This window comes from Ixodes scapularis, unplaced genomic scaffold (genome assembly GCF_016920785.2).
Source record: "Ixodes scapularis isolate PalLabHiFi unplaced genomic scaffold, ASM1692078v2 PGA_scaffold12__126_contigs__length_90152505, whole genome shotgun sequence".
Classification (NCBI taxonomy): domain Eukaryota; kingdom Metazoa; phylum Arthropoda; class Arachnida; order Ixodida; family Ixodidae; genus Ixodes; species Ixodes scapularis.
In genome coordinates, this window is record NW_024609838.1 from 86,141,231 (window position 1) to 86,165,341 (window position 24,111).

At 47.0% G+C, this 24,111-nt stretch overlaps 1 non-coding gene across 1 annotated transcript; it reads right to left on the reverse strand.

Moving 5' to 3' along the window:
• Window positions 1–1,952: 1,952 nt before the first annotated feature.
• On the reverse strand, window positions 1,953–2,034 carry Trnas-aga. Its single transcript has one exon. It is a non-coding gene; the product is annotated as a tRNA-Ser (tRNA).
• Between the last annotated feature and the right edge of the window lie 22,077 nt (window positions 2,035–24,111).

Genomic DNA, 24,111 nt, shown 5'->3' on the forward strand with positions numbered 1-24,111 from the left:
ACTCGAAGTTTGCAGACGACCTCCGCAAGCGCTTCTCGGACAACCTCAGAGAAGCTCGGGAGAGCCTCGACGTCGACAGACTGCAGCAGTCCGAGCAGTACAACCAGGGACGCTGAAACCTGCAGTTTGAGGTGGGAGACCTCGTGCTCAGGCGCACTCATCCCCTGAGTGATGCAACATGGGGATTCACGGCCTCACTGGAAAACAGGTGGGAGGGTCCATTCCGTGTTGGCAAAAAAGCTGTCCCCGCTCACATACACACTTATTTGCTGCTCCAGTGGTCAATCCACAGGACCCATTCATGTCACCGACCTAAAACTATTCCACAGCCAAGAAGATTTCTCGCAGGATCCAGCAGATGGCAGCAGCAGTCGGGTCCCTGATTCCCCCTCCCCGCCACCCCGGCGGTACAATCTGCGACGTCGGTAACAGCTAACAGGGAGATCACGAAGCGACTAACGAAAACATTTGTTTTTCACCCTTAAAATTTTGAACGTTCTCCGGTTCATACCCCATCAATATGTTCTCCTTTTGAGAGGGGGGGGGGCAGTATATCCCACCTGAGAGCACTTATCGACTTCTATTTTCAGGGGCCCCGCGCGGCACGCCTAATGTTGCGCTCATCGGGCTGTTTCTTATTTTTACGAAGATGGAGAGAGGGTGGCGATCTCATCACCGCGGCCGTCGCAGCCACCACGGCCACCAGGGCCGGGGGACCCATTCGAGGTGGCGACCAGGGTCATCCAGGCAACGCGGACTTCCACATCCTCTGCCGCCGCTGCCGGCGACGGCCACAAGCCACCGTGACAACATGGATGGTGCAGACCGACGGTGGACCGGTCGGCTGGGCATCCCGGCAAGCCTGGGAAGAACAACCACGTCCAGAACGCGGGGAGGCGCACGTCATCGTCCCCGAGCCTTTCAGGGGACTGACACTGGAGGACCGCCACCCCAACGATCCAGCGGCGCAATACACCGCAGAGGAACGGAGGCTCCTCTGTCCGCTGTGCGGAGTCCCGGAGCTCGCTCGAGAAACACACCGAGCGGGGCTCCTACTCGTGACCCGAGAAGCTGCCGACCGCGCTGCGAGGCTCCAGAACCACGACGAACTGCAGAGGGCCATCGACGTCGTACGAAGGCAACGTCCTCAACTTCTGAGGTCAAACGACCACGACGAGCACGTCATCGACATGCCTGATTTTTTTGGGGGGGGATTGTGTGGACGCTATAGGGGGCGCCACTGTGTAGAAAGCGCCGGGGGTGTTATTCCCCGTGAAAGAACGCATAAGAGCAACATCGGGGACGCCGACCAAGGGGAGAGAAGCGGGGCCTGGAGCGAAAGGTACACGCTGCGGCGGTGTCGACCAACGACCTTGTTAATACTAACTTCATGTTTACAATTTACTAATAAATGTAGCTTCACGTTTTCCGAAATCTTGGCTCCGTGTTGCTCCGCCGGGTTGGGCACGCAGCAAGGCAACTTTCCCACAACTTTTACCTCGGGATTTTACAACTTTGCAAACTGGGCAGCGCCATATCTTACGTAAGACACTCCCTGTTGCCTTAAAAGCCACTTCGCAGATGCCGGAGCAGGGACTTAGGTAATAAACGTATCTGCACTCCAAGCATGTCAACCCTGAATGAATATCTGACACTTCTCTATTACTCTTTGTACAAACATCAACCATACTTCAGCTATTGAAAGTAGCCGGTGTCAGCAGCGGCAGCAGCGGCATGCGCCAACAAGGTATGGACGTAGTAAACTTTTAACCAACCTGCAAAGATAGCAGTCGCTATACGTCTTGCAGTTCGGTGCGCAGCCGCCACTGCTGTGAGCTGCACAAGGGGGAAAAAGTTCTTTTAGGGGCGAAGCTCCTTAGAGTCTAGCCTTGTCCGTACGTCCGTCCGTCCGGCCGGCCGGCGTCCGTGCTCACATAAAGAAAAAATGTTTGCGCAGTCGACAGGATTCGAACCTGTGCGGGGAGACCCCAATGGATTTCTAGTCCATCGCCTTAACCACTCGGCCACGACTGCGGTACGAGCAGGGGGCTCTGAGATGTGGTAGTAACTCAAGAGCTGGGGATGTCATGGATGAAACGTTGCATGTAGCCGCTCAACGTTTATAGACGAGAAGGCGTTGCGGTCAAATGCTCGAATGCGTATATGACCACATTCCATACCACACAATCTCTTTCTGACGTGGACCGTTGACTTAAGCGATGGATATGCGTTCCTACGGCTTCTAGCGGATTCAAGCTGATCCGCTAGAAGAACCACTGGCTGTGCGTTTCACCGACCATAAATCAGTAATAATGAAGTCGAAACGCCACCCGGAACTCAGCACTACCTATGAGCAATAAAAAAAAATCAGCACCGTCAGCACTACCTATGAACAATAAAATCAGTATCATCGGCACCACCAGAGCTTCGCCCCAATCAACATCAATCACCACGTGGAGATGCGGTCATTTTTCACTTCGGCCGCCGGTGACGCAGTCTTGCGACGTGGACTAACCGCAGCCTGTCGACGAGAGCGCTTGCAGCGGCGATCACTGCACTAGTGGCGTTGACGAACCGCCCGTGCTCCCTGTATGACGAGACCTGCAACGATAGCAGTCGCGATAAGTCTTGCAGTTCGGTGCGCTGCCGCCACTATACACAAGACAGCTTAGCGGACTGCGACCTATAGGTCGCAGCCCGCTAAGCCCTACCACTGGCTTAGAAGATGCTTACCTCTCTCATATGCTGTAGAGATTATCGCCGAGTGAAAGGTTGGCTGTATATTTGTATCACTGTGCGTAATACTATTTGATTTGACTGTTTTTTATGTTTGAGAGGCAAATAATCGAGATAGAGTTTTTACTACTCATGGCACTATTATTGGTTGCACCAGAGGCCAAAAGGGGGCATTGAATTTTTCGGCTAGTACAATCCGGGCGAAAGGCATCTTTTCAACTATGAGACCAAGAATGCTACACCTTTCGTTTTTAGACCAGAGGGTATTTATTGCTTTGCACACTCTTCTATAGTCATTGATAATATCTTCAAACTTAGTTTAATACTGGTAGTTCGTACTCTTCTAATTTCAGAGACTACTTTGTTTTTTTATTCGACTAAATAGCCGTGACGTCTTTTTTTTATAGAAAAGTGCGTGCATCTTAACATGTTTGATTGTTTTAGGACACATATGCCCATCAATCCTAGTCCTTTCTGATTTCTTGTTGTTTCTACATTCCACTAGAGGGAAGTTATTTTAAAATGGCCGTGCAAACGATATTTTCTTTGCATGTATTTCCTTTTGCACGAGTTTACTAACACTAGTGGGAGCCAAGTATACTCGCGCGCAACGCCACTGACCCAGAAACTCCATTAGTGCGGTATTATTTCAAGAACAAAATCAAACGTTTTTCCACAATCTTTCCCTCGCAAAACTGGTAGACGTAGGTGGAGGATCGTAGTGACGATACTTGAATGTGGCTCATAGATTGGAGCCGAGCAACGCGTGAGCACGCAATTTGAGGTCGTGGTAATCAATAATCAATAGCTCGACAAGCATTCGGGTAGTGCTCTGTGTCCAATTGCTACAATGACGACGATAGCCGAAATATAACACTGTCTGGACCTCAGCGCGTGTCCTGGACTCAGCGAACCCCAGCGCGTTGCTATGAGTAACGTTGGCGCCATATAATCGGCTCCAGACCATGTGGCTGCTCGTTTGGCTCCGAGTTGAGGAGGTGAGCGCTGCTCGTTTTTCATTACTTGTTTCTGCAACTTCTCTTGCGTGTGGTTAAAGACTAACGCGAGTTTCATAGGTCACTACCGTCAAGGATTAGTTCTAAGAGGTATTTGCGAAAAGAGGAAACATTGTTGCAGCACCGCTTCAGTTTTATTGAATGCAGGTTTTATGCTGGAATGGGGTCGACCAACTGAAGAACGTTATTCCAGTTTGTTTCTTCGACCAACCTTTGTAACATGTGTTTAGCCTCATTATAATTGTGCCAACTTGATCGCTAACTAACCCTTTATTACCAATGGGTCCCTTCGACTTTGGTACCCCCGTCTGAAGAAGTGTAATTATGTAACGTCTTGTTTACAAATAAAAACACATTTTGACTTGACTTGAAGGGGTCTGTACGTAGTGGGTGTGTATTTTGAGGGCAGTGCGCAGTGGGGGATCGTGATGTCATACCCGGAGCGCCGTGTGAAAAAGAAAGACGTGGCGCGCTGTTAGTGCTGCGTTGAATGGTGTGTGAAAAACATAGAAAAATTGCATTGGTCATTAAGGTCTGTTACCATTACACTCGCTTCCAATTCATTTATTTGGCAGTTCGTAAAACACAAGTCCAGCAAAGACAGATAGACATCAGTAACCCTCGTCCGCAGATTAATTACATTCTGATTACCAAGATATTAAAATACATCGAGTAGTTTTTGCCTCGCTGGGCCTGGGTTCAACGTATTTATATTAATGACACCTCAAATATTTGAATGCATACGGATTTGAAAAGAATATTCTAGCATATTTTCAGTCAAATCTAAAAACATGGTTACTGTACCTGAAGGAGCCTACACACAAAATAAAATACGGTACTCGCACACCTAATTAAAAACGATCCATTGAGTGGGCTCGTTTTCCAGTATTATAAATTAACGTGGACGTGTAGGTTCTCCTTTACATATCCTCTTCCTCTAATGATGTTTCGATATACCGATGTGAATCGATATCCTTCAAAGCGAGCAATATTACAGGCATTAGAAACTCATTTTTCAATGAAAGCTAAAACAACAAATTGAATGTCTAACTCGCTTAAAACAATGGCGACAGATTCTTGTTTGTTTTTAAACCGCGAGCATTTAAGTGTAGCAAATAAATGTGTCCCTATCACGCATAGAATTACAGTGATTGAAGGATTCCGACTTGTCATAGCCGGACTTCGTAAAATAGCTTTTCATGTTTGAAATTCACACGATAGCATAACTGTGATTTGTTTTAATGGTGCCAGTTGTAGTGGACGAAGAAGAAAAGAGGTGCACGGCGAGGCGCGAGGAACAAAAACGTAAAAGGGGGGGGGGGGGGGGGGGCACGTGACGGCGCCGACGGGGCAGTCGAATCCAGCAGAGCTCGAGAGCAGAATATTCTTCATCGCGGACCTTGGCCTGCATCATCATTGCAGACCGGAAACACAGCGGCAGCCGCCACAACCCACCAGGCAAACCCAGCGTGAACCAGGCAAACCCAGCGGAGAGACCACGCAGAAAAACGTATTTATAAAGCCCATTACCATGGCAGCGGGTGTCGTCTGGTTCCTCGGTGAGCGAGCTGGGTGCAGTCCGTTCGGACTAGAGGCAATAGGACACCCACATTAACTGGCGACCAACGTGGGGCGCCCAGCGTGGGGTTTGGGCGGGACCCAAAGCAGCTGGATTAAGGAGGTCGGGTCGGTTCCAGGGGAGCAACTGTACACACGCCGCTATGCAGACAATTGGGCCGATTTTCTTTAACATGTCAGAGTGCCGACGGCTGGCCTCGTGGGTCTCTTGGTGCACAACCGTGACCTGGCATAACCAAAAGGGGTTCAGGTGGTCTTCAGTAAAAGAAAAAGCCGGCAGTCTATGTCCCCTGAAGGGCGTTGCAACCTGACCGTGGATGAGACAGGACACACTCCGATACGCACGTAGCTGTCCAGCTTGCCAGAAAGTAAAGCCGTGAGGGGGAAAGCCACGAGGCCTGATGCAGCCTGTAGTCAGTCACTACCCGTGGGAGATGGTTGCTTGCGACATCATCAGCCCACTACCAAAACGTCGCCGTGGGAATTATTATTTATTGGTGATAACCGATCCTTACTCAAAATGGGTGGAGTTACACCAGCTGAGGAAGCTGGTTTCAGAGCGCATCTAAGAGAAGTTGTTGGAAAGTTTCATGGCACTTAGGCACACCCATATGTCTCATCAGCGATAATGCTAGCTATTATACTAGCAGTGTCTTTACTGACTCCTGCTTGGCGCTAAACAGAAAGCACAAAAGTGCGACACCGTACCATCCTCAGGCTATTATCACTGAAAGAGTAAACCGAAACTTGAAGAGCATGCTGATCGAACTAACAGAGAGACATGGGGACTAGGACGGACCCATTGTTGAGATGGGTTTTGCAATCCGAACGACCGTGAACAGATCGAGTGGGTTAACGCCTGCGCTTCTAAACTTGGGTAAAAATACTGTCTCTGCTGGAGAATGGGTTACAGAACGGCGAAGCGCCACTAGAGCGCTCACTCTCTAAATATGCGGTAGAATTAAAGAACCGCTTGGCGAGTGCAATGCACGACGCTAGAGAAAATCTCGATACCGCAAGGATTGAGCAGGCTTCCCAGGACAGTAAAAGTCATCGTCACCTCGAATACTAGGTGGGAGCCCTGGACCTCTGGAGAACCCATCCTTTGAGCAATGCAGCGAGCGGATTCGCAGCCTCACTTGCTCCCAAGTTTTAAGTGCCCTATGTGGTAAAGGCGCGAATGTCACTTCTTACCTACAGGCTCGCTCGGAAAAATACGAACGAGGAGTTCGGCCCGGTGCACATCGCAGACCTAAAAAGGTACCATCTTCGTGATCGGGATGACGATGAACGAGAGCTCGCAAAAAGAGTCGAGGAACTCCTTGTCCCGGGCGGTTCTGGCGCGCAACCCACAAAGCGCTTTAAGCGCGGTAATTAAACGGCTGTGACGGCCTGGAGCTGAGCTGGTTAGATTCACATGCTTCCTTGAAAACCAACCGAACGTAGAGGAAAAGTGAAGGAGAGAAGAAAACAAAGAACCACTCTCCTGGACCATCAACCTTTTAATAAAAGCTTCTTTTTCCTCGACACTATCCTTAGAGCTATCTTATTCATCTGCCGGATCTTAGATTAAAAAAAAAAATTTTTTTTCTTGACATTAAACGTAGAGCTAACTTCTTCAGCTGTCGGATCTTAGAAAAGCTTTCTTTTCCTCGACACTTTCCGTAGAGGTAACCTCTCCTTCCTCTGTCGGATCTTAGGTAGAACGCATTCAAATGGTCCCAACTTGGTTGCTCCGAGAGGCCGCTCCCCGAAGATATCTTTTTTTCTTTAGAAAAGAGCGCTATGAAGGCAGCACTAACGCATTCTTCACCACTCTTCTCAATGGCCAGATACTCGAGAATCTCTCTCCTAAGCTGCTTTCGGTGTCGTGCGACGACGGTGACGTTTGAGAAGTCGGGATCACATCTGCATTCCCGTCAAACGGTACACAAACCTGTCGGGCAAGAACTCGACTTCGGTTCTGCCTGGCATTACGATTTGCGGCCTAGAAAATTATATTTTCATGGTTACTAATTGTGTTGCTTTTTTCCAGAATGCAGCTCCGGAGAGGTCGACACAGGCTACCGTCCTGGAGGCCAACCGGGATCGGACACAAGCCCGTCCCATTCGGGGGACAGCCAGGCTGGGTGGCAAGGGACTGACCGGCCCAGCCCACAAAGTAGTCGACCCTAAGGTCGACCAGCCGGTGGCTTATCGCAGTGGTACGCGAGGAGCTCCACTTACCCAAACGACTCAGCTAGCCGACATGAACCAGACTGGTCCAAGTCCTGCGGAGGCCGGCCTTGGAAACGGCCACGCCATCCCCCAGAAGCTCGTTCCCCCCTCAGGCTTCTACTCCAAATGGGCTGAGCCCATCGACTTCGTTGGGACGACCAGCGTCAGCGCGGAACGGAGGGAACGTAACTGAGAGTCAGAGACCCACGCGACGCTGGCCCCTCTGCCGGACCGTGGCAACCTGGACGACGTGCGACGGGCGAGAAGACTGCCACATTGTTTCAAGGCAGCGTCAGATAAACAAACCGAGACCGACCCCTCTCGATCCCCGTCCAGATCGCACAGCCGTTCAGGGGACACACACTGTCGGCTTTTTCTTTTACTGAAGACCAGCTGAACCCCTGTTGGTTATGCCAGGTCCCGGTTGTGCACCAAGAGACCTACGAGGTCAGCCGTTGGCACACAGACATGCTAAAGACACTGAGCCCCCTCGACTGCATAGCGGCAGCGGTACAGTTTCTCCGCAGGAACTGGCCGACTTTCTGAATTCAGCTGCCCTGGGTGCCGGCCAAACATAAACACACCCAAACGAAGTCCGGTCGAGGAAATGACAACCGGGGAGCCAGTCCCAGGCCCTTCCACCGAACACCGTCCCTCTTTACCAGTTCCGGCTCCACGCACACAGGCTACAACCAAACTGCTTTCGCTTCCTGCCAGCGACACCGTTATAGAGGACATTGATGAGTTCCTTGAGAGTGACGCGATACTCCCAGCCTCCGGTATTTAGGACCAGACGCTCGAGGAGGCGATACACCGGCTTTCGGTACCCGGGACCAGACGCTTAAGGAGGGGAGAATGTAGGGGACGAAGAAGAAAAGAGGCACACGGCGAGGCGCAAGGGTCAAAAACCAAAAAGGGGGCATGTGACGGCACCGGCGGGGCAGTCGCATCCGGCGGAGCTCGAGAGCAGAATATTCTTTATCGCGGAGCCAGCCCTTCATCGTGAAGCTTACCTGCATCATCGGGGCAGACCGGCAACACAGCGGCGGTCGCCCCAATTCACGAGGCAAACCCCGCGGACAGACCACGCAGATAAATGTATGTATAAAACGTTTTCTCATGGCAGCGGGTGTCGTCTGGTTTCACGGTGAGCGAGAGGAGCGCGGTCCGATCGGACATGTGCACTAGGACACCCACGCAGTTTACCTTATCTTATCCAGATCTTCTGTTGTACCGATTTTGACGACTCGATCACGAGGAACTCGGCGTGCGATAATTGTTTCATACTTTTGGCAAGAAAACTTTTGTTCTTTTTCAACATTTTTCTGCTTCATTAGCCAGAATAGCTTCATATGCTGTGCTGAGGCTTTAGCTTAGGTATATTTTTGATTTCGCTTTCCTGAGTTCACACTTTCTTCCGAGCAGATCCTTTCTAGTTTGGCGGGAGGAGTTTTCTCAGCTTTGAAGAAAGTCGGTGAACAACCTCAATATCTATTTCACAAACTTGTGGAAGAGAGAGGTTTTGATTTAGATGATGAGGCAAGTCGAACCTCGTCTACTTGCTGTTCTAACTTTTTGACGTTTTGCTCCTGAACCGTAACCTCAAGTTTTTTCACCCGCTTGTTTAGCCTGGATATGTCGTGGCTTTCTACTTTCCATGGCATCGTCATATTTACTTGAAAATTATTGCATGGAGCGTACGATGCTGTCAACGGTTTCCTCGATGCCCACAGTAGCATCTACGCTCGATTTCTTGTTTAGCATCTCAGATAGATTGCGATGAATTTGATCGATTTCATTTGAAATATACAATAACAAAGTATCGCCTGGGTGCGGCGCTCTGGTTGCTTCGCCCCTTCGCTACTCTGCATAATGTATAATGCCAGGATCTTTTGACTGCGTTTCTTTTCTTTTTGTGCCCGTTCTTGTTTAATCCTGAACACGTTTCCATGATGGTCATCCTAGAGGTCATTTTAAGATCAATTTAGAGCTCGTTCTAAACGTCGTCTTCGACGTCGTCTGAGACGTCGTCCTTGAGGTTGTCCTAGGCGAATGCTATCGCGATTCATAGACCACTAACAATACTGGTTGCTGCTGCCAATATTGTTTAACGTTTCTTTGTCTTCAAGTTTAAGCTTGCCCTACCTTAGGCACCAACCAGCTCAACTGAAGCCCGTAACTCAGTTTCGTCATATGCTCCGCGTCACTAGTTGTGTACAGTGTAAGCAAAAGCAACGCCAGGTGAGGAGAGAAAGGGCGAGCACTAGGAAGGCGGGAAGGAAAAGGAGGGCAATGGAGGGCGAGGGGAGAAAGGGAGAGTAGGGCAATGGAAGAGAGGAGAGGAGGTTCATCTCCTCTTTCCCCGGCCTGCCCAGAGCATGCCCTTTCTCTCCTAGCCTGGGGTTGCCTTCGCCTGTACTGCGAGCAACTAGTGAAACGAAGTATAGTCATGTGATCGCATCTTCCATTCTTTTTTATTTCCTCGAACCGCTGACTCTATCAATTGATCGCAGCGCCATTTGCCACGCTAGGTTGCTGTCGCGCTGCATTAAAAGGAAAATCCTTCAGGACGATGTCCAGCAATGTTTCGGCTCAGTAACGCCATCCCAGGGACACACCATGCGAGTCTCCAAGATTCTCAAGTCAGAAACGTGGCACCAACAACGACTGCACATTTTTTTTTTTGTGAGCCAAATTTTACAACTGCAACAGTTTCGTGATTCTCTTCACAGTGGCGAGATGTTCAACCGAAATTGTCCGGAGAGGTAGGTTTCTGAAACATCTTTCAACGAGAGACAAGAATTTACAAGAAAGGTCGCCTATTCAGATTATCACACACAAGGCCATAGAAGTACTCGAACAAGGTCCGAAGTATGTCAACATCAAGGCTTCAACCCATTAGTAAGCTTGCCATAGTTAGGATCATCGAATTTAAAACCTATATTCAAAAAATGAAAGTCGCTTACAACCCCCTGTAAAACCGAATTAGAGCGCAGCTCTTGAGGAGGAGGAGGAGCGAAGGGTACTGAGGGGAGCGTATATCCAAATACAGTGGAAGCCAATACTGGCAACTCCCGCGGATCACGGGCGAAAAGTGATCGCAGCGCCCCTGGCGAGCTCGGAGCCTCCGCTAGCAGACAAATTCTCCACAATGCATTGGTTTTGCCTATCTCCGTTCGAGGTGAGCAATGAAAAACAATTGTCACGGTTATTCGCTGCTTTGAATGTTAAAAAGTAGGTTCCACCTCATGAGTCAAGTACATTTTCTTCACGAGGGAAAGATGTTAAAGCTTGTAGGGCGGAATTATCGGGCTTTCCCGAAGAAAACATTCCGCCAGAAGACTCAGAACTTATGTCTGCCAGGCAAGACACGAATGTACCTTCGCCCTGTTTCTTTGAAAAGGGTAATGTAAAAAATGTTATAGAACAGTGCTACGTTTCAACTTTATTGTGCATATCGATCAGTTCTTTTTGTTGTTGCAATTTAAATTTCTCATGATTGTATTGCTTAAAACCGTTTCGTCGAATAACGAGCTGGCTATATCCCGATCGTCTCCGGATAAAGAAGCAAAAGGCAAGTTCGAATGACGTGCCTTACTGCGATGTCAGTATGCTCTGGAATAATACGATTGTGCCCATGCAAATCTGACGCTAATATTGAAACTAATAAAAGCCTAGTTACAAAAAAGAACAGCCGATGGACGGTCGTGCACCTCCTTCCATTTTTCAAAGTCTACTTTCTTTTTATGTTTGATGCGACGCTACGCCGCCGCGGTCGTTCTTCCTCCTGCGTTTATGTTTTTTGCTTGCGTTTTTCTTTCTTGCGCTTACTTGACGTTCGAACCATCGCGTATTTTGCTTTGCCTTGTTTGGCTTAGTTTTTACTTTCTTTCCTTAGCTTCGTCGCTTACTACCACCGGTTCGTCTACTACGCTACGCCTGGACATTTGGAGGGCCGTCTGCAACTTTGTTGTTGTTGTTGTTGGTGTTGTTGTTTTTCCACTGTCGTCTATATGATAACCTCCTACCTTCGCCTTCGATTGAGTTTCTGATCCGAGATCTTTATATGTACTTTTTGATACTCAATAAATATATTAAGGAGTGTAAGCTCGTTATACATTTCTATTTGGAGTTTATTTCAGTACGTGGTCACGTCTGCTATGAGTCATCGTTGGTTGATCAACCGGCCGCCTTCGGGCATACATTAGCGCATACTTGGAGATGGCAGTCGTCCCATGTGCTTGCCATCTCCACTGCGAAAATCATTTTTTTTATGTGGTGGAAAATCCTTCTTCCGCTTCCCTAAGACCGAACAAACGTGAGTAATTAAGTTACTTCAAATTAAACTGGAACAGCTATCCAAGTTTGGCTTTAAAATCGCTACTGACGCCTCAACAGACGAATATTTCACCAAACAAACGTTCAGCTGAAAACGCACTTGAGGCCGCTGATCGACACTCAAAATAAAGGCAAGGTGTGCAAGGATTGCCTGGACATGTACGCCAACAAGTATACTAGAATGTACTTTTGAACTGCTGCGCCAAGCGAGCAAACAAACAACCTCCCAAAGTCACTGGGAAAAGAAAATCGAAAGCAAAAAAAGGCCACACACTGCTAGCACGTGGCAGATTGCAGCTCTTTTGTTCTTAGTTCCAACCAACGCCGCGAAAGCAAATAAACAAATGTGTAACGTGCAGCTGAAAAAAAAAAAAGTTAAGCTCTTTTTTTTATAGTTTCGTCGTGTATTTTCCGCTTTGCTTGTTGTGGACTCAACACCGAGGGCGAGCGCCACCTGCTAATTTTCAACCGACGCCCGTGCGATCGTCGTCGTTGAAGGAGATCTTTGCTGGGTGATTTGTATTTTTGTATCGCCTCCTAACTTCTTTGTTTCAATCGCCAGCCGCTGTTCGCGACTGTTCTCCATTTCTTCTTATTTTTGTCTGGGATGGGGACCCCACCTTTCCTGCAAAGTTGGGAAAGTGTTTGCACGGTCATTTTTCTCGTTACTTTTTTGTTTTTGTAATGCTGCAGAGACTGGTGCCCTTGCTCTGGTAATTTTAACATATTGTTTGCGCACGATTTAATAATGACCTATACAGGTAAGAAATTCTGACAACGCAGTTTGTAACGGATAAACAGTAACTTCTTACTACGTAGTACGAGTGGCTAAACGCCTTTTTTCGGCTTCCCAGATGCACTTTAAACGCGTGTGATCCCCCTGAGCGGCGTTTGAGACCGCTAAATAAACTGCTCTATCTTCGTTCATGCGCGCATTGTTATTTGTTTGTTGTTGCAGTTGCAATCAATGGATTCCGCTTTGCAAACGTGTTGGCCGTAATGAATTGTTTCAGCTGTTGGGGTGAAGAAACGGGGCTCGCAAAGCTCGAGGACGTCGCGGAGCGTATACTTTTCCATTGCGTTGTCCGCTTCCGTAGACTCCGAGTCCGCTGGAGGCGCCACTGTCACGTTCGCCGCCGCTCCCATAGGCTTTCGGAGAAGTTTCCAGTATTGGCGAAGCTATATCGTATTTGGTATATCCTTCCTCCCTCCTCCTCACCTCCTCATCTTGCCTGCTACCTCTGCCCCCGAGCGGCGTCGGCGTCGCCGTCACCGTCGGCGTAACCGTGAGGTCACGTGACCCTCGAGACGTCACGGGGGTCACGTGACGTCCCCGGGGTCACGTGACGTCGCCGGGGTCACGTGACCTCACGGTGGTCACGGGACGTTATCATGATGACGCCATCGTCAGTGATGACGTCACACGTGACAATGACGTCAATGTGATGACGTCACACGTCCTAGAATGCACCGCGCGGTTACGCCAACACCAACACCGACATTGACGGCGACGCCGCTCAAGCAGGAAACGGGCGCCTAGAGCTGCGCTCTAAAAAAGTTTTCAGATAATAAATGCAGGATTGACTGCCTCATCAGTCATCGGAGTCCAAAACAACAATGTATGAGCTTTAGCTTCAAAGTCCAGAAGCACCGAAGCAAAAATCTAAAACTCAGCGTTTCAGATAAAATGGTAGTTTTGTTGTTCTTACTTAAGAAACGTACGGAGTGAAAGCTTCTCAGGCTTTCACCAAGACCTTCATTCAGGCTGAAGAAAAACGAGGCAGAAGTACAAAGAAAGCCGCCATGAAGCCGCCGCTTCAAGTGGCCACACGAAGACGCAATGAGTGAAGATTAAATGAAAAAAGAGGGGACGCTTGGAACATTCTTTTCAGCGACAAAACACAAGAGGAGTGTGCCATTTCGGGCCATCGTGCCAGAGAAAGTTACTTGGCAAAAGCATCTCTGAATTTTGTCGTCTAGGCAATTGTCTTATTACAGTGTGATGATCCGTACAAGATTCAAAATTTTTAAAACGTGCTTGCATAACTTTATGTTAATAGGATCCCATGTCGCCTCAGGTTTTTCGATAGGCACACAAGATATGTATTATTCTATTCCCCATGCAAACCTCATGTCAATTCTCCGAAAACACTATTTTCCCGAACGCGATGGGGGTCATTTTAGACCTTCTTGGTACTGCTCAGTACATACCTAACAACGACAATTATTGCGCACAAAGAACAAAATTTCGAATAAATAAGCCGTGAGTGCATAGGCTCTCGTGTAGCCTCACAGCCGTGTGATTTGTACCTAGCCAGCATGTTTCTAAGCCATCCAGAAAGAATGACCGCATCTCCACGTGGTGAATGATGTTGATTGGGGCGAAGCTCTGGTGGTGCTGATGATACTGATATTGTTCATAGGTAGTACTGATGGTGATGATTGTTTTTTGATACTGATGGTGATGATTGTGCTTAGTTCCGGGTTCCGTTTCGACTTCATTGCACTGCTTTATGGTCGGTGAAATGCAGAGGCAGTGGTTCTTCTAGCGGAGCAGCTTGGATCCGCTAAAAGCCGTGGGAACGCATCTCCACCGCTTAAGTTAACGGTCCATGTCAAAAAGAGAATGTGTGGTATTATATACGCAGTTGACCATTTGACCGCAGCGCCCTCTCGTCGATAAACGTTGAGCCAATGCATGCAAAGTTTAACGGGATTATATACGCATTTGTCCGCAGCGCCCTCTCCTGTATGGACGTTGAGCGGCTGCATGCAACGTTTTATCCATGACATCCCCAGCTCTTGAGTTACTATCACATGTCAGAGCCCTTTACTCGTCCCGCAGTCGTGGCAGAGCAAAAGCTTATAGGGTGTTTGCCGTTTTTATTTGGTCTTCGACATGGGAGCGTTCCGCTCGAACGAATTTATTTAAGTCGGGGCGAAGTGGTGGATTGGGATTATCCCATTTGTTCATATGTCAGATTGTTTCACGCTTCATGTTTTTACGAGATCAGAGGGATGCCTTTTTGCGCACAGTTGTTCAAGCTCGTCTGCAAAGCGTTTTGTCAGGGTGTATTGTTCCGTCATCGACTGGGACAGGTGCCGCTGTGCGAGGGTATTTGAGAGAAGTGTTAATCTCTTTTCGAATCTTGAAGGTCCGGTTTTCCCTAGATTATCTTAGTACCGTGTCACGGAAAAAATTGTGTCAAGATTTGGTTGATGTTCTGCTGCCTGTGCCGCTTTATCATCTTCTATACTCTGAAGGCCCTGGCCTAGATGTTTTAAAAAAGAGCGAAGAACGTGCTGGTGAAGCCTAATGCTAAATCCTTTTTTTTTTTTTTTTTAAACTCCATTGTGGCGTCCCACCCGTAAATCCATGGTCAGAGGAAAAAGGCATTTTTGTGCCATGGTCAACGCATCGTCTTTTATGCAAGCAGCCAAAAACTGTAGAACACGTGTTTATTTACTGCTGGGACGCTGTGTTTTTGTGGGATATACTCTAGCGCACACTCAAAAAGGATTTTACGATTAGCGCCAGAGGTATGGGGTTTTTATCAATAGAGAATGTAAATGGCGTACCTTATGATATGATACTACAACTGGGCCTTCACAATCTATGGAAAACAAGAGTAGGCGTAAATCACGCTGATAAAACAGTCCGCTCGGCGCGTGAATATTTTATTGGAAGTGTTGCCAGCATGCGTGAAGTATTCCGGGCACAGCCCGAACCGCCGGATAGGTTGCCCATTCTTGATGGTTTGGTGTGTCTAAACGAATTTTAATGACTCCACCGCAACCAAGTTACGGCTGACGTGTTTTTAACCCCTCCTTTGTGTATATCTTATTGTACGAATGTAAAAAAACAGGCAATAAAGAAAAAAAATGCAGTCGCGGCCAAGTGGATAAGGCGATGGACTAGAAATCCGTTGAGGTCTCCCCGCGCAGGTTCGAATCCTGTGGACTGCGCAAACATTTTTTTTAAATTTTTTTAAGGAGACATAGAATGGCATTCGATGTGAGCACGGACGCCGCACAAGGCTAGACCCCAAGGAGCTTCGCCTTTAAAACCTAAATGATAGCAGAAACACTGCAATCGTCAGGTACGTTTGCGACGTTATAATTCTTACATCGACGGTTGTAGAACATCAAAACAATGAATGCAAAAAAGCCGTTTTACGGTGTTTCCAAAAAAAAGCTGCTAAGAATTGGTATTCACGCTTGAACTGCACGTTGATAGGTCCATCAATTTCCTCGACCTCACATTGCAATGTATTAAAATACAGGTTTGTTCGAAACAAGAACCAATGTCAAAGCAAAGGATTTCTTCCTTCTGCCTCGGGACATTCCAGATGTGTAAAACGAAGTGTTTCTAACACCACTCTTGTGTTGCTATTATGATTACAAATCTCGTAATCAAACTATTGGGTAAAGTTTTAAGTAGAAAAGTTTACGACTACATGATTCTGGCTGTGCAATTAGTATCCTGGTATGTGTTTGTGGAAGCATCTAAAAAAATCAATCGCAAATTAGCTGACACAAGTGGAAGAGAAACGTCCAGATCTCAAAAAAATGTTCAGTAGTACCCTACATTCATGGGATAACCAACAAGTTTAAAAAAAGTTTCCGTGGATCAGGAAGTCGGCTGCTCTAAACAAAACAATGCGTTTCTTGTGCCGCAAAGTGAACCGCAAAACCCACCATAATAAAATTTGCGACATCTCCCACAAGACACAATATGCCCAATCTGAAACAGGTTGTGTTTAACATTTTCTTATAGTGTGTCAAGTGCTACATAGGCGAGACCCGGAGATGAATTAACAACAGCTCAGTGACCATGCAGCATCTGTCAAGGGAACTACAGCGGGCCATCTACCAGCTTGCCACATATGTACGTGTAGCGCAACTTTCAGCAGCATCACCAAATTCGCAAGAAAAAAAAGACGTATGCCCGAGAGATGCTGGATACCTTAGCTATTGAACAAAATGAATAAACATGCTATAAAATGACTTCTGTCAAGCTCACCACTACAAAAAATCAGAATCTGTTGTGTGTCTCGTCATGCTGAAGAAAAAGGTTTTAGATTAAGTTCACTTGGAACCCTCCCGGGAGGCCGCGGCTTCATTTCGTAGCGTTTCCGATAGGCGGCTCTGGCGTCCCGTTGCGATTTAAGCGCGAGTCCCGCGGCCACAGTATCACCCGGGCGCGCTTAATGCCTTGTTCACACAGGCGAACCGACGGCCGGATCCGCGAGAATTCTGACGCCCGGCGACAAAATCATGCAGAATTTCCGGCGGAGAGAAAGGTCGCTCTGGGGCCAATTTTGAACGCCGGGAACGATGTTTTCTCTCGCCGCAAGCCAACCAGAACGCACAGGGCAAGTGGCGCTTGCTGACGTCAGATCCCCGCTGACAAGCAGGCGACGATGGCGTCGAGACGCGCGCGCGGGCAAGGAGGAGGTTCGGAAGCTCTCGCCAGCTTTCCTCTTTTCGGGAAACTGCGAGACGCTCGTGCCGCTCACTCCGCAGGTGGCAGCAAATGTGAACGGCCCGTAAGTTTTTCGGCGAGCGAACCCGGTCGGCGGCGAGTGCGCATTTGCAGGCGTTGCACGCTCCGTTGCCAAGGCGCGACCGCGCTCCTTCCCAATTGGCCCTAACCTAAAAACATTGGTTGAAGCTCACCACAAAACGCAAACGCTATTTGCGGCTTGTTAATTTTTGCTGAAGTGCGGGTTTTTCAAACTGGGACTGTATGTGGAGTGTATGTGGCTCCTATTTCAGTTCGTTTCAATTCATTTTATACTTGGCTTATATGTGATTGAATGGGGCTCTCACGATGAGAAGAAAAGAAGAAGCAGGTTGAATAAATGAGAGGAGGGAGCATTAAAACCTCACGTTGTAGTGCAGCGCTATCTCTATCTCTGTCTCTCTGTCCTATCGCTGATTTTTACTTTGCTTGCCTCCCATCTTGGAGCTGGTCCTATGCTAACGAATGCTCATTTGGTCTTTGAACGTTGCGTGCACCAACAAAATATAAGATAGTTTTTTTTTTTTTTTTTTTTTTTTTTTTTTAACAGTACGTTTTGACACTTTTTGTCTCCCGAGCAGCTTGGGGCGTCGCACAATTCAAACACGGAACTTCTGTGTTTGATCAGTGGAACTCCACCGAATTCTTGGAGTACCCAAAGCGTTGGGGACCACTACTGTGAAACTCCCTAATGTTTCTTTTTTTTCTTATAACACTAGCGATAATTTCAGGTACCGACGCAACAGACAGCACGAAGCGGACAGCGCCTTTCGAGCTGCCACATGCCGCGCTGAAGGAGCCTGAAAACGTGGGGTGGCGAATCACCGCCGCATGTCGTCACGCCCGTCGCATATCCTCCAAGAGTGGAGGTCGCGTCCCGGAAGATTGGAGCCCCGAATCGGGTGTCCTTCCGATACCCTGCTCCGCAAGCGGAATGAGTGCAATTACTCTACCCGTTCCGCACACACGTTACCGCATAGGAGGTGCAACTTGAAATGCCACGCATTCACGGGGCAGTCTTTTCCTCTTGAAGAGTGTGATAAGACTTCCATTGGGTCAATTTCTAGGTGAGAAGGAAACGACGACACAGCCCTTGTCGATGTTTGTTTCACACGCTTTTGTAGTTGCCTCTTACGCGACAGCTCCCTGACTCATGGAACGAGTCAGCGAAACGAGCAACGAGGCTGGTACTTAGGACATAAAGACCGGGGTCATAAAGACATATTCATAAACGCATATATAGCTTGCACCCAACTTAAAAAAAAAAGAAACGTAGCGCTCTGCGTAAGTGAAAGCGACTGTATGCTGCTATACCAAGCCTCTAACGAAAGTGCGGGGATTAGTTTATTTACGCGTAACTACTTCATAAATTAATACAAATTATCTTAACTTTTAATATTCGTATAAGCGCCGAGGTGTGAATTGTAAAGTTGTAGAAAATATTGAGAAGCACCCATTTAAGGTGTTTTCTAGATGATACGCTTTGCGTGCTTTTTTTTATCGTAAAAGAGAAATATCACGTAATATGAAAAAACACCATGTGACATCGCACTAGCGCGCCGCCCTTGCACACGCTCAAACGTGCTCTCTGAAAGAACGAAGTACGGATTACCAGATCACACGGAGAGAATAAAAACACAGAAAATACACGAGGGACAGACAAACACACTGTGTGTGCCTGTCCCTCGTGTATTTTCTGTGTTTTTATTCTTTCCGTGTGATCTGTACTCTATCCAACGCGCTCTGCTATGTGTATCCGGATTACCACTGGCGCGCAGGCCGAGACAGGGGTCGGCGGCAGCAGGTGTTCGCGCTTATCTTCTGCTCTACAACAACTGAAACCCTGTCTCGGACAGCGCGGCAGTAATAAGATCAACTTCGTTCCTTTGGAGCACTTCTGAGAACGCTCCAAACGCGAAGCGCGGGCGCGTTTCCACGTGGTCTTTTTTTTTTTATATATCTTGCGGTCGTTCGTTTTAGAATGATGGAAAGAAGCGTGCAAAGCGTATCATGTAGGGAAGGTCTTTTTCGGGTGGTTCTTAATCCGCTCTAAATATGCCCAAATCACACCTCAGCCCTTCGGTGAATATTTAAAAAGTTCGCTATTTTCCTCCATTAATTAAGTAACTAGGCGAACTAAAAATTGCGCATTTTTTAAGCGTCTCGCTTACATCATACACTTAGTTTCGTTCCCACAGCATGTCGTGAAGTAAAAATGGCAAATCTAAACCAAAACTGTGGCCAGGGGGTTCATGCTTTGCGCGGCGCAACGCCGCTAGAATCGCTTCGATTTTGCAAGTCTGTTCACTGCCGTGTATTCGATTAGGAAGCGGAATAGAGCATGATATGTATACAATCATCGGTGACGACAATGCTTAGCTAAGAATATCAATTTCGTTGGTAGTTTATCGGACTCCTTTTACATTCCGCGTACCGCGGTGCTACGTGCTAGCCCTGGACGTCAATGCATCGGGGGTGGCGGCCGTCTACATCGACTGGGCCGCCCGCTTTGGCTTCACCAAAGCGGGCGGCCGCACCATGAACCCCAAGGGCTTTACAATCCAGAAAGTACGTGAAACATCCCGCCGAAGGTCACATTGGCTCGCTGGTCTACTCCCTTGAACCGCCTCCAAACCTTCAAGACTCGTGCAGCGTTTCAGAAGAGCACGTCACTCACATCACCACCAAACCGCCAGGGCTTTCCCAGACCCAACGCTCGGTAAAGTGCCCCGACACCATTAGGGGAAGCTCGCCAGGACACTTCTACCAGCTGGACAGAAGGCTGGCAAAGCGAGCAGCCCACTTAGAAACACAGGGCCCTCAACAGCCGCCAGATCAACCTGCACCCGCGCACAAAAACTATTTCAACATCGTTACGTATCTTGAATATTATATCAGCCTGAAATTACCTTGACTATTTTTTGCAGGGAGTATTCACTGGACGTCATATTTATGGGTGCTGTTTGGAGCAACTTCTCAGAACGAGCTTACATTAATAGGTTGCTAAGACCGGCAATTTCGATGGTCCTGAATGCACTTTGCAAAATAACTCTGTAAGCTCGCAATCAGCACGCGCCCAGCAGCCAGTTTTTCTGTTTTCGATCGTTCTCAGTCAAGTGGGTTTCGTATCTCGTATGCGGGGACAAGTAATGAAACATTTCAAACTTGGATATGGAAGAAAATCTAGGTGGAGCAAATCGAAAATGAGCGACAATAACGCTTGTTGATAAAACGATGTTTTACCGCAAACCAGTTGGGTTCGGCCCAACTGGTTTGCAGCAGACACTTGTCCAGCGAGTACTAAATTCATCTTGCAATCCACTCTTGCAGTGTCAGCTATCTTCCCGTTTTTGCTGTTCATCATCCATTGGCACGCCAAGTCATCACCACGCGGTCAAGCCTGAGTGACGCAAGCCATCGATGCAAGTCATCGCCGCGTCATAAACCGAGGGATCGCCGCTACTGGGCGTCTACCACCATCGAGGCCTATAAAACAAGAACACGGAGCCCAACCCGTCGCAGTTCAGCAGCAGAGACTCGTCCAGCAAGTGCTAAATTCATCCTGTCATCTGCTTTTGCAAGTGAGGTATTGTTGTTATCTTTTTCTCTTTTTTTTCTTTGCTGCCGAACACCGCGCATTTTGTTTTCACCTGTAAACTGTGTATGCATATTTTTGTTTTTGAAATATTGTGTGACTGTATAGATACAAACAAACGCAAATGGCTAGAGAAATGGCAAAACTATGTGAAGAACTCAAGCGAGGCATGAAACAAGAACATAGGGAACTAAGAGCCTCGATAGAAAGGGAATTGCGACGGGAGCTGAGGGAAGTCAAAACAAGTATGAATTTTATTAAAAAAATGTTTGAAGAGATGAGGGATAAGCGGAGCACAGTCATGAAGAAAAATACAGAGTTTAAGGCAGATAACATCGAGCTTTTATTAGAATGTAAGCTGCTGCATCAACAAACCAAAGAATGTGAAGCTCGACTTGCAAACTGCGAACAGTACAGCCGGAATCAAAATACTGAAATAAAAGGAATCCCGCCCCAGCAAAATGAGAATATACTTGAAATTGTGGAAAAGTTAGGAGCAGTGATTGGCATGCACATAGTTGAAACAGACATCGAAGAATGCCACCGCGTGCTTGTTCCGAACAGCGAGGCAGAGAAGATTGCTGCTGAATTCATCCGCAAACAGACGAGATAATCTCCTTCATCATACCAAGAAACGGCGCATCACTTGGAGTGACATCGGCATTACGTCAGGTGGCCCTGTTTACGTGAACGGGTATCTTTGCCCCGCACTAAAGAAATGCTGGGAATGACAGTGTCAAAAAAGGAGTGCAACTGTAAATTCGTTTGGGTACGGAATGATAGCATTGTTGCTGGTAAGGCCGAGCAAACGCCATTGTGAAAGTAACATGTGTCGATGACGTCCGTAAAATAACAGCGAGCTAGTTTTGTCCTCTTTATCTCTTCTGAATTGTTAAGCTAATACAGATATGTCAGACGCCTTTATTTCACCTTCTAAATTAAACAAATTACTTCAAAATAAGTCCGCATTTCAATTTGCACTTCTTCACCTTAATGTTAGGTCTGCAAAGAACAAGCACGATGACCTTGCTGTTTTCTTTGATCGCACTGCACCAAACGTTGACGCCAATATGCTAACGGGGACGTGGTACCGTTGTAGTGCTGACTACTTTCTGCTCCCAGGATATTCCCATTTCAAATTAAATAGAAAAAACAGACAAGGTAGCGGTATTGCTATGTTAGTAAAGAACGAAGTAAGTTGTGAACTCTTAGCATCATTCTTTAGAATCACTCATTTGTACGAAGTTGTAACTGTGTGTTTCTAAAATACGTTGCTCTCTCTTGTACATAGGCCCCCTAGTTTGCTTGTCATGCCGTTTCTTAATTTTGTGGAGACCTTGTCTAATTTTGTCAATGCTAAATGTTACAAGTTAGTTTTGGGTGGTGATTTCAATATCGATAAGTTCTGACTGTAGCTGGAGAAATTCTTTTTCAAGCCACATTGGGACATGTGTATTATCAAGTGTTGCAAAGCACCCTACAACAATAACTAACACGTCATCCTCTTTACTTGATCTGCTCATAACCAAATACGAAGACTGAGTGGTGACATAAGGGTTTTTTTTTCAACTGATGTAAATGATCATCGTCCCATTTATTTTTGCTTGCAGAATAAACGTTTCCATTAAAACCGCAGCGACTGCGTTCCTGTGGCTCGAGTTCAGCCGATCTCCCCTGACCAGTTGCGCCGTTTTCGAGAAAACATTGAACGTACAGCTTCGCAACAAATGTTTTCTACCAATTCAGTTAATTCCGCAAATAATTTATTTTAGATATATTTAGTACAATATATACTAAACATTTTCTTTTTGTCAACCTCAAAGTCTCTAAAAATCGCGTAGACCTTGGATCACGCCTAGCCTACCATCAATAATACGAAAAAATAATTTTTATATCATAAGCTTTTAAAAACTAGCTTGTAGTCTTTAAATCCTATCGAAATAAACTAACGAGTCAGCTAAGGACTGATAAGCGCGACTATTATAACATACTTTTTGATCCATTAGAAACATTGAAGCCTGATGTTATGTGCAAGAGAATCCGATCTTTAATCAACCACAAGCCACCCCAAAACGTACCTCATGAAGTAACAGCAAGCGGCGCCCAAATAATGACGTCACCATGGCAAACGCCTTTAATGATTTCTTTGTAAATGTTGGTACGTCAACGTGTGTGCCTAAACTGCTCATTACACAAAACATTTGCATAAAATGTGTCTACATTTATGTAATATTTAGTTTTGTGTGTGTGTGTGTGTTTTTGTTTGTTTTTATCTACCTTTTTCCTGTTCCGAGCTGCACGGGGGCTGGGACCTTCGTCAAGCTGCTACCCAGCAGCGTTTTGTCCTAAGTCCCCGTTGTCATGTAAGGATATGTGACAACTAAAACTTGATTTGTTTTGAAAAAAAGAAGTAACGACATTCAAGATGGCTGCGATGGTATCGAAAAGGTTTGCAGGTGGTACTCGCTGGGGGGCGTAGCTGAGCTCGCTACTAATAAGCACACGTTGACAGCAAGCTTCCAGACGGCTTCCAGCGCTGAGGTTGCACACCTTCAAGGTTGTCTTCTTAGGGAGACAATAAATAAGAACTCATTCCCTGCATGCGCTGCGACAAGTCACATCAATTATGGCGTCCAGTGTATACCATCTCTAGACGCGGCAACGCGTGCCTCCATGATAGAGGCTGGCGTGTTTGCGCGGTGCCGTGGCTTTCTGAGTAATCCAAGATTAGTGTTACTAATATTACTACTTTTTCATCGAGTCATAGAACCGACGAAAAAGGCGCAGCCACAAGACCCTGTGAAAAAACAGCGCTGTAACGTTGTCTCCCGCATTAAAGCGGCCTGTGTCAACGATAGTGAAATATGAATAGCCTACAAGGCAAAAACACATCCTTCTCAAATACCTCGTGATATTACTAGTTTCTTTGTTGTATTTCGCTCTCATGTTGTAACTACAATGTTGCCTTTTTTTAAAATATGATTACTTCCTTCATAATTAAGCTTCGCGTTATATGTTGTACATTTAATGATGTACTTGAGAGCTCCGAAATATGGGAAATATATTTGCGCATACACCTCAGAGTTAAGAACAAATACCTCCGACTT